The sequence below is a fragment of the Callospermophilus lateralis genome, chromosome 8, assembly GCF_048772815.1.
Source record: "Callospermophilus lateralis isolate mCalLat2 chromosome 8, mCalLat2.hap1, whole genome shotgun sequence".
Lineage (NCBI taxonomy): Eukaryota > Metazoa > Chordata > Mammalia > Rodentia > Sciuridae > Callospermophilus > Callospermophilus lateralis.
The window spans coordinates 53,639,280-53,646,515 of record NC_135312.1 but is presented as its reverse complement, the minus strand read 5'-3'; the positions used below and the strand labels follow the sequence as shown (position 1 = coordinate 53,646,515).

Sequence of the window (7,236 nt, the reverse complement as noted above, 5' to 3'; positions counted from 1 at the left end):
GCCTACCCCAAAGGAAAGAGTGTCTAAAATGTTCACCGTTCCTTCTTTTGCCTCAAAAAGTGACATTTATTCAAAGAAAAAAGACAAAAAAAATGAAAAGATGTCCATCCCTTGACTCCCTTCCCTCTCTTCTAACTGCTCCTTAGTCCCTAGGATTGAACCCTGGCTGGAACTAGGTAGCAGGACAACCCCTCTCAGATGAGGTCAGCAACATTGAGGGGCATCTCTTCAATGGAGGTGTTGTAGAAGGTCTCCGTGTCTCCAAGAGTTCTCTTGTCTTCTTCTGTCACCATGTTAATAGCCATACCCTTACATCAAAAACACCTACCTGGACCAATTCTGTGGATGTAGTTTTCCCTATTGGTGGGAAGGTCATAGTTGATGACTAAAGAAACCTGCTGCACATCAATGCTTCTGGCCTATGTCAAGAAAGATGGCAAATTCATCCTTTGAATTGAGGATATGATCCATCAGAGGGACTTAAATATGCATGTAGGCAGTCAAAAAAATGCAAGAGAAATCAAGTATCCTCTGTTTCCCAAAGACCTTAGGCATGCCAGGTTTTCTTCCAAATTGCTACTTTCCTAAGAGAGACACTAGTTGGCCCTAAGGAGAGGAAATCACCTAATGAAACTTATTATTAAGCATTAGGTGCCTGACTCAGCCTCTCAGAGTCTCAATTACCTCTTTTTGCAAAATAAGATAACTTCTCATAGTAATATTATGAGGATTGAGACAGACAACTGTCACAGTGCTTGGCTTAGAATAGGAGCTCAATAAAAGATATATACTACATATGTCCAGGAGTAATTAAACAAGACTTTGAGTTAATTATTTTAATTTCTGTATTATTTATTATAATAATTAAGAAAACAGAAAGCAATGTATGAAACTCTGGCTAATAATTGGATTTTATTTATTTATTTATTTATTTATTTAGCAGTTCTGGAGATGGAACTCAGGAACCCTTTATCTACCATTGAGCTCAATCCCTACCCTTTTTATTTTATTTTTTAAAAAATATTTTTAGTTGTAGATGGATATAATAACTTTATTTTATTTATTTTTGTATGTGGTGCCAAGGATCGAACTCAGTGCCTCACATGTGCTAGGCAAGCGCTATACTACTGAGTCACAATCCCAAATTTTTCATTTGGAGACAGGGTCTCGCTAAACTGTCTGGATGGCCTCAAATTTGCAATCTTCTTGCCCCTGTCTCCCAAATTGCTGGGATTACAGACTTGTAACATAACACCCAGTCCATAACTGGCTTTAATAAAAAACAAAACAAAAAAAACCTAGACTGTTCTTATAGATATTAGGCAAGCTTCCTCAAAATTTGACATTTGAGAAGTCCTCATTTATAAAATGACTGGTTCAAAACTGGCCTATAGCTGGGCACAGTGGTAAATGCCTGTAATCAAAGCGACTTAGGATGCTGAAGCAGGAGGATCACAAGTTTGAGGCCAGACTCAGCAATTTAGCAAGGCCCTAAATAACTTAGTAAGACTCTGTCTTAAAGTAAAAAAATAAAAAGAGCTGGGGATGTATCTCAGGGGTAATGTGCTCCTGGGTTCAAGCCCTAGTGCCAAAAAACAAAACAAAAAAGCCCAAATCTAGCCTATGTATATCAGAGGATTGTTAAAAGATCAAATAGCTGGGGTTGGTGGTACATGCCTATAATTCCAGCAATTTGGGGCCCTGACACAGGAGTATCACAAGTTTGAGGACAGTGTTGGCAATTTGGTGACACTCTCATCAATTTAGGGAGCCCCTGTCTCAAAATTAAAAAAAAAAAAAAAAAAAAACAACCAACCAAAAAAACACTGCGGATATAGCATAAAGCATCCATGGATTCAATCCCCAATCCCTATTACCTACCCTACCAAAAAAAAAAAAAAAAAAAAAGAATCAAATATAGAAATGAGTTTTACAAATTGTAAGGTGTTAAAAATGCCTGTTAATTTTATATTTACACTCTGAGTTCTTCAACTGCAATTGAATGTGAAAGTATTAGACTTGGGGTATATATAGCTCAGTGGTAGAATGTTCACTTGGAATGTGTGAGGCCCTGGATTTGAAAACTAACCCTCCCCCCACATACACAATTAAAATTGCTATACTAATATGCAGTTTTACCATATACATATTTTATATTATCATTATTATTTTAGTTGTCAGTGGACTTTTATTTTATTGATTTACATGCAGTACTGAGACTTGAACCCAGTGCCTCACACATGCTAAACAAGCACTCTACCACTGAGCTACAACCCCAGCCCAGTTTTACCTTCTCATTCATTTTTCTTTTCTTTCTTGCATTGCTGGGGACTAAACCCAAGGCCTTGACTTACTGGATGAGCATTCCACCACAAGCTGTGCCCACAGCTCATCCTTGTCCATTTTCTTTCTTTCTTTTTAATATTTTAAAATATTTTTTAAAGTTATAGTTGGGCACAATATCTTTATTTTGTTTATTTATTTATTTTTATGTGGTGCTGAGGATCGAACCCAGGGGCCTCACATGTGCTAGGTGAACGCTCTACCACTGAGCCACAACCCCAGCTCTCCTTGTCCATTCTCTAAAGAAAAATCACAGCCATTTATTTCTCAAACTTACTAGGAGGCCTGATGACTTAATGTTACAAATTCATAAAATTGATACTGGGGGACATAGATATTCAAACTGCCAAAAGTTATATATATATATATATATATATATATATATATATATATATATATATATGATGGAATTTTATTTTCTTTATTTATTTATATGCAGTGCTGAGAATTGAACCCAGTGCTTTACACATGCTAGGCAAGTGCCCTACCACTGAGACACAGCCCCAGCCCCCAACTGCCAAAAGTTACACTCATTAGCATACTTTTGCTTACTGAAAATCTACCATTGGCTCAAGTAGATAGAAACTTAAATAATCAGTGACAAACTTGATCAGGCACCTAACCGCCATTAAATTTTCCCATGACCTTTCCCTCAGAGTTCAGCATAACAGCCCTTTGCATGAACAAGCTGAGATGGCCTTGGGCACATTAGGGACAATTGACTTTACATGTTTATGTAAGGTGGGAGTTTTTTATTTGTTATTTTTTTGATGTGGATTCACAGTTAACAGTTCCTAAACTTAGCTGCATATTATAATCCTCCAGGAATCCACCCCAGACAAATGAGAAAAATAATATTAGAAGGAACACCTCACCCGGCAGGATGGTACACACTTAATCCCAGCTATTAGGGATGCAGAGACAGGAGGGTCGAAAGTTGAGGTCAATCTTGGCAACTTAGCAAGACCCTGTCTCAAAATTTTAAACAAACAAACAAATAAATAAATAAATAAATAGGGTTAGGGTGTAGCTCAGTGGTAGAGAGTCCCTGGGTTAAATCCCTAGTACCAGGAAAAAGAAAAAGAAAAAAAAAAATCAAGGAGGAATCCTCAGCAACAGTATTTGAACAAATTTCAGGTTCTTCTTATGCAGTCAATTGATCAAGCCCCTCTGTGGACCACTGGCAACCTCTGGTTCACCTTGCCTTAGTATTGTTTCCCTCTTATTCACTTTTAAGTGCTCTTTCTTTTGCTAGTAGTTCTGTATTTCTCAGGGTCCCCAATGTCAGGATGAAGTCTATCTGATATGTCATTGACACCCTAATGTGACTTAGTTTAATGTGCTATTTCTTCAGAAATGCTAATGGTGGGATTTGAGACTCTATGATAGCCTGGGGTGGGGGTGGTTGAGAGAGGAAGGGCTTTGTTTCCTGACCTCACAAATGACTACTTAGGGAATAGCTTCCTTTTACCTATCCATAAAGTCAGCCATACATATAAATTATGCCTCACTCTACAGAGATGAATTTCAGGAAGGTGGTACAAATGAAATCAACGGAAAATCTAGATAGGACCGGAAATCTTTTTTTTTTTTTCTTTTACATTTTTTTTTTTTTTTTTTTAGTTGTTGATGAACCTTTATTTTATTCATTTATTTATATGTAGTGCTGAGAACTGAACCCAGCACCTCACACATGCAAAGCAAGTGCTCTACCACTGAGCTACAACCCCAGCCCAGGACTATTTGCTAGTCCCTATTGAACAAAACTTCTTCATTTTTTTCTTCTTTTAATTAAAGGTGTGCGAGAGAGTTTTCTTAGCGAATAGAGGATTACTTCCACTGGAATTATTCAACATACTCTGGCTTTCTATTTGGCAGGGAGATTGCAAAGGGGATTAAATTGGATTAGAATCTTTCAATAATCTTTAATATTTTTTCTATTCCTCTGATATAGCAAAGATTATTACTCTTCATCAGATATTTCTCCAGTTTATGACAAGTAGGATTAAATTCTTTACTTTTTACATGTGTATGTTAGATGCTTTTAGTTTGATCTTTTCCTAGGAGCCCTTGTCCAGGTTGCCATACTTAGAAAGGGCCTTTCAGAATATAGATACTCCATATAGCTCTTGAAATTGCTCTTCTGGTCCAGGCCCTGCTCTTTTCTTCTTTGAGTTACTTTATCAGTCCTCTGTCTGGTCTCTTGTCTTTCTTTTTGTGTGTGAGACACTGGGGGTTGCACACAAGATGTAGTGCATGCTAGGTAAGCACTCTACAGCTGAGCTATCTCCCTGGCCCTGGTCTATTGTCTTTCTGCAATCCCTCCTTCAAACTTTGCCAGAATTGAATTTCTAAATGCCAATCTGTTTATATAACTTTTCTATTGTAGTGGGTAGCCCATCATTATCCAGATAAAGTTCAAATGTGTTAAAATGAATGCCTGAGGCTTTTTAATGATCTGATATCCATTAGACTTTCCAAAATTCTCATTATGATAGTATTCCTTCTACAAACCATTTGTAATTCCTTGAATTCTCGGGGTTTTCTTAAGCCTCTGTTTTGCAAAAACTGTTCCTTCTGCCTGGGATAGCAGTAGCTCTTTCATTTTGAAGTCAACTTTTTGTCATCTTTCATTCCATAACTACGTTAAGTATTCCTCTATTGAAGTCCAATGATATCCTGATATACCTTCACTGTAGTAGTAATTACAATGTACTCAGCTTATTTTTATGTTTTCCATACTAGACAACCTTTAAAGTAGGGACAACTTTCATTTATAGATTTCTCTAACACACAGAAAATGCACATAATAAATATCTCTGAAGTTAATGACCCTTAAAATAGATGAATCCTAACTTGATTTCATTATAAAGCATGAATGAAATTTATAGTCAGCTAACACAGTCAACAACAGAATGTAATGATGGAAAAATAATAAAACCTGTGCAGGGAATAACCCTAGGGGTCAGACCACATAAGGGAGGGCATACTGCTGGACATGGTGGTGCACATCTGTAATTCCAGCTACTTGGGATGCTAAGGCAGAAGGATTAAGAATTCTAACCCAGCCTCGGCAACATCAGCATACAAATTCTGAACAGACAAAAACCCAGAACCTATGAAGACATCCATTAATTTTAAAGAAAAGCATGGAGACGTCCATTAATTTTAAAGAAAAGCATGGAATGAAAGCATAGTTGGTGGTAATAGTGGAGAATGCAATTATTTTCTTGTGGTTTTCTGGAAATAGTTCTTGTGATAGCCTAAACTCCCAACTATGCTGTGCTATATTTTGTTTTGTTCTCATAGTTCTGGGGATTGAACCTAGAGGCATTCTACCACTGAACCACACCTCCCAACCCTTTTATTTTTATTTTATGTTTTTGAGGTGTCAGGGATTGAACCCAGGACAAGTACTCTTCCACTGAGCTACATCCCCAGCTCCTTCTATTTTATTTTATATTTTCAGACAGGGAATTGCTTAATTACTGAGGTTGGCCTTGAATTTTTCAATCCTGCCTCAACTTCCCAACAGCTGGGATTTCAGGCATGAGTCACCATGCATGGCCCCATTCTCTTACTTGGAGGAAGAAGAAGAGGAGGGGAAGACAAAGAAGAGAACCTAAAAGGTAGGCTCCATGAATTAGAGTTGACCTTCTCCTCACTTGAAATCATGAGGATTAATTTGTGATTACAATAGTAGGTAAAAGGGCTGAGTGTGTTACTCAAGGATAGAGCACTTGCCTAGCATGCTGAAGGTCCTGGGTTTAATCCTCTGTGCCCTCCCCATGTAGAATACTTAGTAATATAGTATAAATTAAGTATAACAATTTATCATAATGGAATTATATATCAGTTGAATTAATTCCTAAGCTATTCTATAAATGATAATGAATTGTTCTTGGTTAAATAAACTCAATGTAAATTACATGTCATATTTCTACTTTAGCAGCCTCTAGGAAGTGTTTGTTATAAATGGAGCCTAGAAGTGCAGTCAAATTAAAAACACATATGCAGGTTTCTATATTCACTAGAATATAGGCTTCTAAACACTATAGATTTCTATATTTACTAGAATACTCTTACCCAATGTCTAATTTGCCACTGTTTTTTTTTTTTTTTTCGCTTTTTATTACTTTTTGGTCAAATAGAGGGATTGGTTACAAACCAGGATTCCTTTGATGTCCTTCACACCAGCAGGATATATTCCTGTTCTACTCCCTGGGATATGCCTAAAAGGCTTTTTAGAGCTTAAATTAAACTTGATTATTATTATTATTTTTTCATAGAATCTGCTTCCAAGGAAAACTTACCTTCCTTGGGGAGGAAATTGCCATATATCCTTTCAGAGCCAAAAAAGATCATAAAAAATAAATATTAAGGTGAAATTAGGGGGAAGAAACAGATATAAATACAACAATTATCATTTCCTTTAAATAACAGCTAAGAAAGTAATAATAGTCACCACTTATTAAGTTCTTTCTATGTGCCAGATACTGCCAGGTATCTCACAACTCTCTGTGATAGCTAATATTATATCCAATTTTATAATTTAGGAAAACAAAGTTCAGAGAGATAAATAACTTGGCCCAAGGTCACATAGCTAGATATGACACAGCCAGAATCTTTTTTAAAATTTTTCTTTTGTAGTTGGAGATGGACAGAATTTCTTCCTCCCTCCCTCCCTCCCTCCCTCCCTCCCTCCCTCCCTTCCTTCGGTTGAACCCAGTGCCTCACACATGCTAGGCAAGCACTCTGCCACTGAGCTATAGCCCCAACCCTCATGAAATTTTATGTTGTATGTGTATGTTTCTTTTCTCCAATTCCACTTAAATATTTGTTTATAATCTATGTTGATGTTAAAGGAAATTTAGGAAACTTCCTCCCTAAGGA

The 7,236-nt window shown here is 36.8% G+C and overlaps 1 non-coding gene across 1 annotated transcript; it reads right to left on the bottom strand.

Moving 5' to 3' along the window:
- Positions 1-488: 488 nt before the first annotated feature.
- LOC143642101 (small nucleolar RNA SNORA67) lies at positions 489-633 on the bottom strand. The gene has a single exon (XR_013155582.1). It is a non-coding gene; the product is annotated as a small nucleolar RNA SNORA67 (small nucleolar RNA).
- Between the last annotated feature and the right edge of the window lie 6,603 nt (positions 634-7,236).